This window comes from Acomys minous (assembly GCF_964271855.1).
Source record: "Acomys minous genome assembly, chromosome: 3".
NCBI lineage: Eukaryota > Metazoa > Chordata > Mammalia > Rodentia > Muridae > Acomys > Acomys minous.
The window spans coordinates 55,739,068-55,752,698 of record NC_140485.1 but is presented as its reverse complement, the minus strand read 5'-3'; the positions used below and the strand labels follow the sequence as shown (position 1 = coordinate 55,752,698).

Here is a 13,631-nt window from a genome sequence, read left to right as displayed (position 1 = left end):
GACCTTTACACTTTCTGTTCTCTCTCCTTAAACCACCTTTCCATCCCGTGTCTCCGTGGTATCTCCTCTGCAGGCCAATGGGTACCCATGGGAACCTCCTCTCCTCTGCAGGCCAATGGGTACCCATGGGAACCTCCTCTCCTCTGCAGGCCAATGGGTACCCATGGGAACCTCCTCTCCTCTGCAGGCCAATGGGTACCCATGGGAACCTCCTCTCCTCTGCAGGCCAATGGGTACCCATGGGAACCTTCTCTCCTCTGCAGGCCAATGGGTACCCATGGGAACCTTCTCTCCTCTGCAGGCCAATGGGTACCCATGGGAACCTCCTCTAAGCCCTTAGGAGGAACTAAGCAGTCGCTCTTGTCCTTGAAATCTGTAAAGAATGCTTTGCTCAGCCTCATCCTAGCGTCCATTGAGACCATCCCACTCTACGCCCCTTGACAGTGGGAAGCACGGGTTTCACCTGTGGCACAGGCTGGTGCCTGACACGCGATGCTTCTGCGGAGTGTGTGTGAAATGATCAAATGGTTGATTTCCCACCAGGGTCATGAAGTGACAAGCCCTTGCCCAAGGATCTTTTGAGAGTGACAGAACTGTGCTGTCCACCACCATCCCCCGCCCCCTTGGAGAGATGTGGTTTTTAAAACTACTCCCTTCTCCAGTCCAAAAACAGTGCAGTATACCTTACTTGATACCACAGAAGCCTTAAAAAATAAAATTTAAAAAAAAAAGGAGGGAAAATGTGTGGTTTCATTTAAGAAAACAGACCAACACAATAAAACAAAATAAAAATTTGGTGCTAGTTTTAAAAATATCCTTCTTATTCTGAAGATATCAGACTGATGTTCAAGGGAAATGGCCATCGTAAGTCTTTTTTTTTCTTTTTTTCCTTTTTTTTTTTCCTTTTCTTTTTTTGAGGCAGGATTTCCTGTGTTTCCCTGGCTGTCCTGGAACTCACTCTGTAGACCAGAGTGCTGGGATTAAAGGCATGTGCTACCACTCCCCAGAAAGATTTTTTTTTAAACTGGCTACATGTATAATATAAATCTCATTAACTTAGCTGGGATGCAGCTCAGAAGAGTGCTTGCCTAGCATGCTCAAAGCCTTGGGTTTCATTCCAAGCAGCATGTAAAACAGACATGGTAATCTATGCCCGTTAATTCAGCACTTAGGTGGGAGGGACAGGAGTATCAGAAGTTCAAAGTTAACATAGTATGCATATACACTTCAAGGCCAACCTGAGATACAGGAGAGAGAGAACATATATATATATATATCATAATAGCATACTCCTTTAATCCCAACACTCAAGAGACAGAGGCAGGGAGATCCGAGTTTGAGGCCAGCCTGGTCCACATAGTGAGACAGACCTTGCCTCAAAATAAATAAATGATTAAAAAAATCAAATATATATATATATTACATGTGTGTGTTGTTTCTACATTTTAAATTGATGTTTTTTCCAAATGCTGAAGCAGAGCTGCTCACTGAATCACATGCTTTTTAGCTTTGAACTTAACAAAATGCAGCCACAAAACCGGAAGACTGTATAAAGCTATGAACACTCTACTCCAAAGAAGGAAAACTGAAGCTCCCTTCCTTTCTTTTCCTGGAGGAAATGAAATGAAGAAGAGAAGGAAACTGGACCAGAGACCAATGACTTCACGCATTCCATCCAACTGGGAAAAGCTAGGTCTCTGGTCCCTGGAGGCGCTTAAGGCAAATGGTGTGAACACGCCACACAGAAGGGATGCTTTGGCTGGGCGGCAGAATGCTTACCTAGCATGTACCAGGCCTCGAGCTGGGTCCCAGCACCAAAAAGAAAGAGAAAGCAGGAAAGAGGGAGGGAGGAAGGCAGGGTGGGGAAAAAGATACAAGATTCTTTGATTCCAGAAATAGGATTTGAAATAAATGAAATTCTCCTTTCTATTTTTTTAATTAATTTGACGTTTTGCCCTCTGACATCCACACTCATGCTCTGGCATGCACAGGTGCCCACTTACATTCACTTACAATAATAGTAATTTTTAAAGTTTAGCTTTAAAAAAAATAAGTCAGTTGTAATATGATATTTTCACATGTATTTATAATTTGAAAGTGTTAATTCAGGCTGATTAGCAAGTCCATGCCTTCACATACTTTTTTAGGGTACAGAAATCTACTATTGGAACAGACTGAGCACTAATGTAATTTTTTTTTTTCTTATAGAAGGAATCTCTTGTGTCTGTATGGAAACATCGCCTGTCAATAAAAAGCCAATGGCCTATAGCTGAGGTGGGAAATAGAAGGTAGGACATCCTGCAGGGAGAAAGGATTCTGGGATAGAGCTAAGCATGGAAGATTCACCAATTTCCAAATAGGTAAAATGGTTGTAATTGTGTTTAACTTGTGACATTGACTGAGGAGTGAACAGTTAATAAACAGTGCCCAGTATGTTGTCTACTACTTAGCAGGTTCACATCAGACTCAATACATCTCACCCTATGAAAAAGCAGGCTCTAGGGGCCCCCTGCACTCACACGCTGCCTGGGAGTTAGACCCTTTGACTTCTTTGCAACTGACAAAGTGTGACAAAGATGAACAGAGTTCCATCCTTATAGAACATGCTAAAGAGGCCCTGTCCAGGCCTGGCTTGAAGAAGTAAGGGACCCACATGGCAGTGTACAGTGGGCAGCCTGGGTGGCTAATAGCAGTTCCTGTTGTCATCCATCCATAAGGAAATGAATTCCCAACAACCTGATCTTGGAAATTAACTCTTTCCTAGAAGAGCTCCTGATTAGAATGCAGTCAAGACACTACTTTGATTGAAGCCTTGTGAGGCCTTGATTAGAAGGCACAGCAAAGCCTAAGCCAGAACCTAGCATAAAGGACTGTGATGATCTATGTGCTGTCCTCAATTACAGAGCAATAAAAAGGCATAATATGGATTAGACTGACGTTTACTTTAAAAAAACATTTTATTATGTTTTATGTATTCTGTGTGCACGTGATGAGGTGGGACGGAGGGGTGGGTGTGCCCATGCCACAGCATCCAAGTGGAGGAAAGAGTCCCTGTCTCTCTTTCCATCCTGTGGTGAGTCCAAAACCAGGTTATCAGACTTAGCAACGTCAGTGAAGCGCAGCATGGCGGCACACACCTGCAATCCCAGCACTCTGGGAGGCAGAGGCAGGTAGATCTATGTGAATTCAAGGCCAGCCTGGTCTACAAAGCGAGTTCAGAACAGCCAAGGCTACACTGAGAAGAAACCCTGTCTCTAAAAGAAAAGAAAAGATATGTCAGCGATTATATGTAGATCCAAGGTTGAAGTAGTATCTTAGCTATATTAGGTTAAATCAGATATACTCATAAAATCAATTTCTTCTTTTTCTTTTCACTCTTTTCAGCGTGGTTACTATAAAAACGTAAGCTTCTTTTATAGTTTAGATTATAGTTAGATTTTATTGGACAGTGCTGCTCTAAATGTAACTACGAACCCCAAGAAAAATACTGTACAGGCAATGCAGGGGTCAGCAGCAAGAGGGCTAATGGGTCCAGGTGCTTGCCGACAACCCTGCGTACCTGAGTCCCATGCCCAGGACACAGCACGTAAGTAGAGGGAGAAGAGAACTGGCTCCTGCAAGCCCCCACAGTGGAGCTGGGACCCGTGCACAGACACTCACTTCTTACTGAAGCAACAGCCCAGCCTCATTTCTACAGAGGGAGGCCTTGCTCGTTGGAATTTGGCATTCTTAGAAACTGTGTTTTTCTACTTGGCCTTCGCCAGTCACCGTGGTCCTCAGATCTGCAAGCCATGCCCTAGAGCTGGCGCTGACACATCAAGCCAATATGTCCCTGCCCTGAACCACCAGCTAGAGCCTGATACCAGCCCTGTGCCTGAGAGCCACTCCGATCCTTCAAGCTAGCCTGCTCTGAGCATCTCACCCTTCACATTCTGCCTCGGTTACTGACATTTTGACAAAGGACATCAGCCTATGCACTGGTCTCTCTCCCCACTGCTTCCTTACCCGACCTGCGCCTCTCCATGGGGCCCTGTGGAAACACAAGTAATACATTCTGTGTGTGATCCACTCAGACATCTCTATAAATTAAAATCCCATGTGGACCTAGGGATGTAGTTCAATTGCCATAGACTTTACTTACCATGCATGGAGCCCCGGGTTTGATCCCTACCACAACATAAACTGGGTGTGGTGACGCATGCATTTAATCTCAGCTCTTGGAAGGTAGAGGCAAGAGGATAAGAAATTCAAGGCCATTCTTAGCTCTATAAGACTTGGAAGGGGCTGGAGAGATGGTTTAATAGTTAAGAGCACTGTCTGCTCTTCCAGAGGTCTTGAGTTCAATTCCCAGCAACCACATGGTGGCTCACAACCATTGATAATGAGATCTGGTGCCCTCTTCTGGTGTACAGGCACATATGCAGGCAGAATACTGTATGTAATAAATCTTTAAAGAAAAAAAAAAAAAGAGCCAGGCATGGTGGTGCATACCTTTAACCACAGCACACAAGAGGCAGAGGCAGACAGATTGATGTTTGTTTGAAGCAGCCTGGTCTACAAAGCGAGTCCAGGACAGCCAAGGATACACAAAGAAACTTTATCTTGAAAAAAACAAAAGCAAAACAACAACAAAAAGACTTGGAGGTTAGCCTAGAATATAAAAGACTCTACCTCAAAAGAAAACAGAACATGCACACACACACATGCACGCATGTGCGGAATGACTGAGACCCCTCTACCTCAACGTCCTAGAAGAGGAAAGAATCTTACACTCATCAGAATGGCTAAGATCAAAAATTCAAGTGGCGAGGATGTAGAGAAAGAGGAACACTCCCTCATTGCTAGTGGGAATGCAAACTGGTACAACCACTTTGGAAATCTACCAAAATCTTCCAAAATCTACCAAAAATCTTCTCAGAAAAATGGGAATAGGGCTTCTTCAAGACCCAGCTATTCCACTCCTTAGAATATACCCAAAAGATACTCCAGCACACAACAAAAACATTTGCTCAACCATGTTCATAGCGCCCTTATTCATAATAGCCAGAACATGGAAACAGCCTAAGTGTCCCTCAGACACTTAGAATGGATAAAGAAACTGTGGTACATTTACACTATGGAATACTACTTAGCTATTAAAAACAAGGAATTCCCAAAATTTGTGGACAAATGTATTGAACTAGAAATGATCATAATGACTGAGTTCACCCAGAAGCAGAAAGAGTCAAATGGTATATACTCACTTATATCTAGACACTAGCCCCAGGGGCATGTCCCATGAAAGTCTTCACTTATCAGGAAAGTGGGACAGAGGGGAGGACATCCTATTGGGACTCTAGGTGAGAGAAGCATGGGAGATTGGGGAAATAGAAGGATCCAGAGCGTCCTAGAAACCGATGAGAAGAACATTATGACTGGCAGATCTGGGCCCAGAGGTCCTGCTCAAACTATGGCACCAGCCAAGGACAACACGTGCAGTAAACTTCGAGCCCCTACCCAGATCTAGCCAATGGATGAGACATTCTCCACAGTTGAGTGGAGAGTAGAGTCTGACTTTCACACGAACTCTGGTGCCCCATATTTGACCACGTCCCCTGGATGGGGAGGCCTGGTGGCACTCAGAGGAAGGATAGCAGGCTACCAAGAGGAGACTTGATACCCTATGAGCATATACAGGGGGAGGAGGTCCCCCTCAGTCACAGTCATAGGGGAGGGGAGTAAGAGGGAAAGTGGGATGGAGGGAGGAATGGGAAGATACAAGGAATGGGAGAACAATTGAGATGTAATATGAAAAAATTAATAAAACATTTTTTAAAAAGAGTAAAGAGCGAATTCCTCTGTAGACCCTAAGATAATCTGTTTCTATCACTTGTAGGCTACAGAATCCAGACTTACCTAGAGACCCTAAGGTCTACCCAAAGCTCTAGGACTTGCATCTGGATAAAGCGATCTTTTCATGCTAATCACACATAGATCAGGAGAGGGTCTGAAAATACTTGCTTGGGCCCAAAACGCAGTTCTTAAGTCGGTGGGGCAGGCATATGATTACACTTCCGGATGCGGGGGAAATCACTGCTGACTGTTGATTTGGAAGATAAACCAAGAAGGCAAGGGATGGATGCTGCCAGGCCCTCCAGAGACTCCTGGTGTGCCCCCACCCAAAAGCTGCGCCATTCCCAGGCCATGGGCGTAGAAGGAAAAGGAAGGGATGTGGGCATGTACTGACGCCTCTGGCCCAAGAGGGTGGAATTTTGGGAAGGGGTGTGTTCTGAAAGTAGGGAGGAAGTTGCCACCCCATTGGAAAGAATCTGCCACCCTGCCTCTTCCAGCTGAAATATCAGATAGAGGCAGTTCTTCTCCAGGACATGAGGGAACTGGAATGACCAAAGGGATTTACTTTTTTCCTGAGGGACTGAATAGAAGTACACGATGTTTCAAGTTCACAAAGGGGAAAAAAGATAAGGGGAAAGTGGCAAGCTAAAAAGTCCATTGTGTGTTATCTCTGTTATTTTAGAATTAAATAATAACTCTCTGGTGGGCTGGGGTCATAGTTCATGCCAGCCTAGTAAGGAACCCTTGCCTTAACCCTGCAGTCTTGCAGTTAGCATTTTTGGCAGAGCTTACCCTAGCAGTTTTCAGCCCTGAGCCTGGCTAAGAAAGAGAATCGAGAAACCACTGAATCAAGCAAGGTTGGGTTGTTGGGGGCTGGGGGCAATGATGTGGGCCTGAGAGAGTGTTTGCCCAGCATGTGTGAGGCCCTTCACTCAACCCAACTCCTTTCTCTCTCTCTCTCTCTCTCTCTCTCTCTCTCTCTCTCTCTCTCTCTCTCTCTCTCTCATTCACTCACACAAAGGACACAAATCAGCTGGGAAGAGGTGGTTCACCCTTTAATCCCAGTATCTGGGAGACAGAGGCAGGTGGATCTCTGAGTTTAAGACAAGTATAGTCCCCATAGGAAGACTCAGGCTATCTAGGGTTCTAAGGTGAGACCTTGTGTCAACCACCCAACCACCCAACCAACCAAGATAAACATTCATTCAGGCTTGGAGAGACAGCGCCACAGTTAGTCATAGTGCCTAGATTCAATTCCCAGCACCCACACGGTGGCTCACCACCACTAGCAACTCCAGGTCTAGAGGATTTGACACCTTTTTCTAATTTCCAAGGGCACCAGGTACACACGTGGTGCACATGCACACATGCAGGCAAAAACACATACATAAAAAAATAAAATAAAATAAATAATCTTAAAGAAAAAAAAAAGAGAGAGTAGCCTAGAGAGAAAAAAATTAAAACATTCAATGGTTGAGTTTTATTTACAACCATAGAGCTTAATCTCTCCGCCCCCTCTCTGTCTCTGTCTCTGTCTCTGTCTCTCTCTCTCTGTCTCTCTCTCTCTCTCTCTCTCTCTCTCTCTCTCTCTCTCTCTCTCTCACACACACACACACACACACACACACACACACACACACTCATGCACACATACTGTTATTAGCCCAGGATGACTTTTATTGCAAGCAATGTACAGCAATAGTTGTGCGATAGCTGTATGCACAGTGTAATCCCAGCACTCATAGACAGAGGCAGGAGGAGGGTCATGAGTTTGAGGCTACATAGTGAGATCCTCTCTCAAAAAAACAAAATACTCATAAATGGTCACTTTTCATTCTATACTGTTCTTTCTTTCTTCTTTGAGACAGGGTCTCACTGTGTAGCTCTGACTGACGTGGGACTTCCTATGTAGGCCAGGCTGGCCTTGAGACCTGCCTTCCTCTGCTTCCTTAGTGCTGGGATTAAAGGAGAGGAGAGCTCCCATGTGTCCTAACTTTGTACTTTCAGGGCTGTCAATTGTTTGCTGCTGTGCTAACATGTCACACCTTTGTTTCTTTTTTATATATACACATTATTTTATTACAATTTTTAAAAAAAAACAACAAAGCAACATCCTAAAAAAATTACTGGTAATACAAATTCCTATGAAGTGTTTTTGTTTTTGTTTTTGTTTTTATTATTGCTACCATAAGAAATTAAATATTTAGGAACATTTAACATCAAAAGATTTAAATCTAACTGTTTATTATAGCCTTTGAAAAGGCTACAAATTCCTTTTTTTTAAAAAGTATTGTTTTCTACAAAGACTCTTATCAGCTAGACAAAGTCTGTACAGTTTTTATACTGAAGCTATTGCTGGGCTGCACTTGAATTTCACATTCTTAGCAAAACAGTTGCCTGAGCACATACGCTCCACACATTTTAGGACAGCCATTTATTCCTCCTCCTCCCTCTCCTCCTCAGCTTCTGCTTCGTTCCTCTTCTTTGAGCCTGCTGGCCTACCAGGCCCTTCTTTCCTGCTTCCCTTTTGCCGTAGCGCGGTCTGCAGCAATGTCCTTTCCATTCTTCTCCTGTAGTTTAGTTTAGCTGCTTTCTGCTCATAGGGTTGTTTATCTTTGGCAGATTGTTGAGACCACATCTCACCCAGTTTCTTTGCAGTGTCTCCAATAGACAGGCCCGGGTGTTCACTTTTGATCTTTGGGTGACTATCAGTGCAAAACAGGAAGAAGGCAGACGATGGTCTTTTGGAGCATTAGGATCTTTTTTCTTTCTTTCTTTTTTCTTCTTTTTTGGTTTTTCAAGACAGGGTTTCTCTGCGTAGCCTCGACTGTCCTGGACTAACTTTGTAGACCAGGCTGACCTTGAACTCACAGCGATCCGCCTGCCTCTGCCTCCAGAGTGCTGGGATTAAAGGCGTGCGCCACCACATCTGGCTAGAATCTTTCTTATCCCCTTTGGGATGAACGTAATTCTTCATCTCCCTGTCATATCGAGCTTTGTCTTTCTTGGCCAATCTTCAAACTTCAACTTTTCCTCTGCAGACATGGTCTTCCATCTCTTCGAGCATTTCTTCAAGAATCGCTGAAGCTGACTGAGGAGTCGGGGTGCTTCTTGTGCTGCTCCCGGCACAAAGAAGGCGTATGAGGACATTTTGCCTCCCCTGCCCACGCTGACCCTGGCGTCTACCTGCGGAGGAGAAGGCCACTCGTCATACCTCTGCTTCTTGCTAGGCAAAAATAATGATGGTAATAAATGTCAGCGGAAACATTTCCCCATCTGCTTAGCGATTTTCTTCTCTTCTCATTTGCTCTGGAAAGTTCTTTAAAACCCTTCTGCTCGGTGGGTGGCAGTAGCCCTTGGGAAGCAGAGGCTGGCAGATCTCTGTGAGTTTGAGGCCAGCCTGGTCTGCAGAGTGAGTTCCAGGACAGCTAAGGATACGCAGAGAAACTGTCTCAAAACAAAGCGGGAGGCTATGGAATAACGCTTTGAAGCGTCATCTGGACATGACATGACCTTTGCACTCAGGAACTCACAGCAGTTGTGGTTTCCTGCACAAGATCTACACAAGATCAAGACAGCCAAAGTTCCAGCACGGATAGGAAAGAGTTGGAGAGGGTCCACCCCTAGAGGAGGAGCTACTGGAGGGCATTTTAGGGTGTCCTTTATGAGGGGGGGGAGAGTGGAGGTGGATATGATCAAGGTACAATGTATATATGACATTTCTAAAGAATAAAAATATTTTAAACGAAAACAATAAGCCACAAAATACTACAGGCAAACAAAAAGCTTCATGACAGCACGCCCTGGTAACCAGATGTGCTCATTTCCACCTCACCACTCACTAGCACCCGAGACCCTCCTGATGAGCACTCTGCTGAGTCCAGAACACTTGCCATCTCTCCCTCTTCTTTTTTCTTTTTTCTTTTTTTAAGATTTATTTATTTATTATGTACACAGTGTTTTTGCCTGTGTGTACTCCTGCATGCCAGGAGAGGACAGCAAATCCCATTATAGATGGTTGTGAGCCACCATGTGGTTGCTGGGAATTGAACTCAGGACCTTTGGAAGAGCAGTCAATGCTCTTAGCCTCTGAGCCATCTCTCCAGCCCCCTCTCCCTCTTCTTTCTCCTCTTCTTCCTTGTCTTCTTTTGAGACATGACTTCGTACAGTCCAGGTTAGACTCACACTCTAGGTAGCCAAGAACTAAGAACTATGGTTTTTTTTTCTTTTTGGTGTTTTTGAGACAAAGTCTTACTGGGTAGGCCCAGCTGGCCTGGAACTCCCTATAGCAGGCCTCAAACTCAGAGAGACACCCCTGCCTCTGCCTCCAGAATGTTGGGATTGCAAGTGTGAGGCACCATACCGGGCGTGAACATTTTTAAAAAGAGAATTACACAGTGTGTGTGTGTGTGTGTGTAGTGTATGTGGGTGTGCACTGGAGGCCAGAGGTCTGCATCAGGTGTCTTCCTGAACGGCTCTACACTTTACCTTTGAGATGGTCTCCTGTTGGGTCAGGCCCTCACCAATTGGCTGGACAGGCTTGGCAACCCCTTCTGAGACGCCCCCTTCCCCCCCCCCCCATCCCATACCTCCACCTCCCAAACTAAGCGGTACAGACACACACATGCCTGGCCTTTTCGTATTCGTGCTGGGACTCTGAACTCAGACCCTCTTCCATGCTCAGCAAGTACTTTACCAAATGAGCCATCCCCACTAGCCTGCCCTTGAACTCTTTGTTGTTGTTGTTGCCTGGAGGTACGGGGGTTTGCTTTGTTTTGTTTTGTTTTGTTTTTGAGACAAAGACTATGTATCTGGCCTGAAACTCACTAAGCAAACCAGACTGGCCTCCAACTCACAGAGAGCTACCTGCCTCTGTCTCCCAAGTTTTGGTATTGATGGCATCAACCACTATACCCAGCATCTGATATTTAGCTCTTAGTCCTGTTGCCCCATGCCAGATACTGGGATAAAATGTGTTCTGCCATGCCAGGCTGCTGCAGTGCCAGGGACAGAGCCAGGGCTTTATGTGTGCTGGGCAAACAGTCTGCTGATTAAGCTGAATCTTCACCCCACTCCACCCCCTAGCATATCCAGGCTTCCCTTAACACTCTTTACCTCTATTTAAGACTTGCAGTCAGCTTCTACTCAATCCTTGGGACCGACATTGGGTTTTTTGTTGTTGTTGTTGTTGTTTTGTTTTGTTTTGTTTGTTTGTTCTTTGGTTGGTTGGTTTTTTGAGACAGGGTTTCTCTGTGTATCCTTGGTTGTCCTGGACTTACTTTATAGACCAGGCTGGCCTTGAACTCACAGAGATTCACCTGTTTCTGCCTCCCAAGTGCTGGGATTAAAGGCCTGCGCCACCGCGCCCGGCTCCCCACATTGTTTTTATAGGAGCTATGCAGCCTAACTCTCATCTCTTATGTGCGTCACTGGCAGAGCACCAGCTAAAATTAATACCATGTGCAGCCTTGAAGTCTGGCCAAACTGAAGTCCTGACTGCAGGGTTTCCTCCTCACTCTGCTCTCGAGGATACTGTGCCTAGCCAGCCAACGTTATCTTGGGCCTTTGTTATAAGATATGAGGATACAGCCCAGTGGTAGAGGATGTGCTTAGCAATGTCCTGGTTCAAACTCCACCCTCTCAAACACACACACACACACACACACACACACACACACACACACACACATTCATTATCTCATAGACTATGTGCAATTCCTGCTCCTCCCTGATTGGCAGGCTTTAATTCCCTCCCAGACCACAGCATTATCCAAACAAGCCAACCATACCCTTCCTAAAGGGGCAAAGGGCACCTCACCCTCATTACAGCCCCTTGCAGTCTACTCTAAGTGCAACCCCCTCTGGCCCTGTGAGGCAGAGTTCCTAGGGTGGCCACCTGTAACTGATAAACTGTTGCTGCTGTCATTTGTCCAGTTGTACTGCATTTGGCTCTCATTATAACAGGAGGGCAGGGATCTCTCTTTTCAACAGGGTGTATAGGAGTTAATTGAAACAAGTAGTTCAACTTCTTTTAAAATTTTATTTTATGTGCATGGGCTTTGTTTACATGTACTTTCTGTGTATGCATTTAATGCCTTCAATCTCCACACTAAGAAGGCAGCAGCAGACAGGTGTCTGTGGTTTGAAGCCAGCCTGATCTACATAGTGAGTTCCAAGCCAGCCAGGGCTACATAGTAAGACTATGTATCAGAAACAAATAAACAGAAACACATGTAAACTAAGAATCCTAAGAATAAGAGAATTAGTCTTCCCCAGAGGTTAAGCCCAAGTGTTCAGCCGTGATAGCATATACACACAAGCAACACTAAACAGACTTAGCAGATTATATTTATATATCTATATGTTTATACACATAAATAACAATAGCAATTAAATATGAAGAGGCTATAAATTTGGAGGCATGGAAAGAGTTGGAGGGAAGGGAAGAGTAGAAACAATGTGCTTATATATATAAACAGGGTTTCTCTGTGTAGCTCTGACTGTCCTAGAACTAACTCTTGTAGATCAGGCTGACCCTAAAAAAAATTTTTTTGGTGATTTTTTTTCTTGTTTTTTGGTGTTTTCTTTTTGGTTTTTGAAGACAGGGTTTCTCTGTGTAGCCTTGGCTGTCCTAGACTTACTTTGTAGACCAGGCTGGCCTCGAACTCACATCGATCCACCTGTCTCTTCCTCCCAAGTGCTGGCATTAAAGGTGTGTGCCACCACGCCCAGCAGTATTTACTTTGTCTTGTTTTGGTCTTGGTGATTTTTTTAAAAATTATGTCCAGTAGTTACCAGGGCTGATTATATAATAAGGTTCTACTGTAATATTCCATCTAAAAGAAATTTAATTAAAAGAAAATCTTGCCTACATCTATTCTGTCTGCTAGATTAAGTGTAGCATTATGCCAGGCATGGTGGTACACACCTGTGATCCCAGCACTCTGGGAGGTAGAGGCAGGCAGATCTCTGTGAGTTTGAGGCCAGTCTAGTCTACAAAGTGAGCCCAGTACAGCCAAGGCTACACAGAGAAACCCTGTCTCAAAAACAACAACAACAACAACAAAAAGAAGTGTAGTATCTTTTTTTGAGGAAACATTTAAGATTCTATTTCAGTTTTCATTTAAGTTTGAAACATTCTGGATCATCCTGAGCTGTTACTTTGTGTCCCATGGCCAACCGCTGCTTAGGGTTTTGTAAATGACACTTTATAAGATTGCTTTCTTTATTAAAAAAAAAAATCAAGTTTGTACTTTGAACTATATTAAACTTTTCAGATGGAAAAAGTTTGGTGTGTATATACGTGCATTGGTACACATGCATCTTTCTCCACCTTGTTTTTGAAGCAGAGTCTCTCGGAAACTGAACCTCACTTACTTGGCTAGACTGGCTGTCCAACAAGTCCCATCATCCTCCCGCCTCTGCTTCCTCAGCATTGAAAACTACAAGCATACACAACACTGGCTTCTTATATAGGCGCTTGGGGTTGAACTCGGGTCCTTACATCCCTGCAGCAAGGGTTTTACGGCCTGGGCCCAGTTACTCTAGCTCCAGAGGAATCCGAACCTCAGGCCTCCACTGGCACCTGCATTCGTGCCCTTGCCTTTGTTTTGTTCTGAGACAGGGTGTCACTATGTAGCCTAGATTGGCCTTGAGTTCATGATCCTCCTGCCTCTGCCTCCCAAGTGCTGGGATTTCTGCTGTGGACCGTCATGCCTGCCTGTTTGTTGGTATTTAATATAAAACAACCTCAGGTGACACTCTCAAGTGGTTTCACTGTGAGTGGTAACTAGGAGTCT

General features: G+C 44.6%; 1 pseudogene across 1 annotated transcript in view; it reads right to left on the bottom strand.

The window, feature by feature from the left end:
- LOC311593775 (high mobility group protein B2-like) overlaps positions 1-13,631 on the bottom strand; it is a 529,125-nt pseudogene that overhangs the window by 493,945 nt on the left and 21,549 nt on the right. Inside the window, exons 2-3 of the transcript in view lie at positions 8,760-9,018; positions 8,302-8,602 (exon numbers count right to left, since the gene is read on the bottom strand). The product of the transcript in view is annotated as a high mobility group protein B2-like (transcript). The remainder of the gene's footprint in view (positions 1-8,301; positions 8,603-8,759; positions 9,019-13,631) is intronic.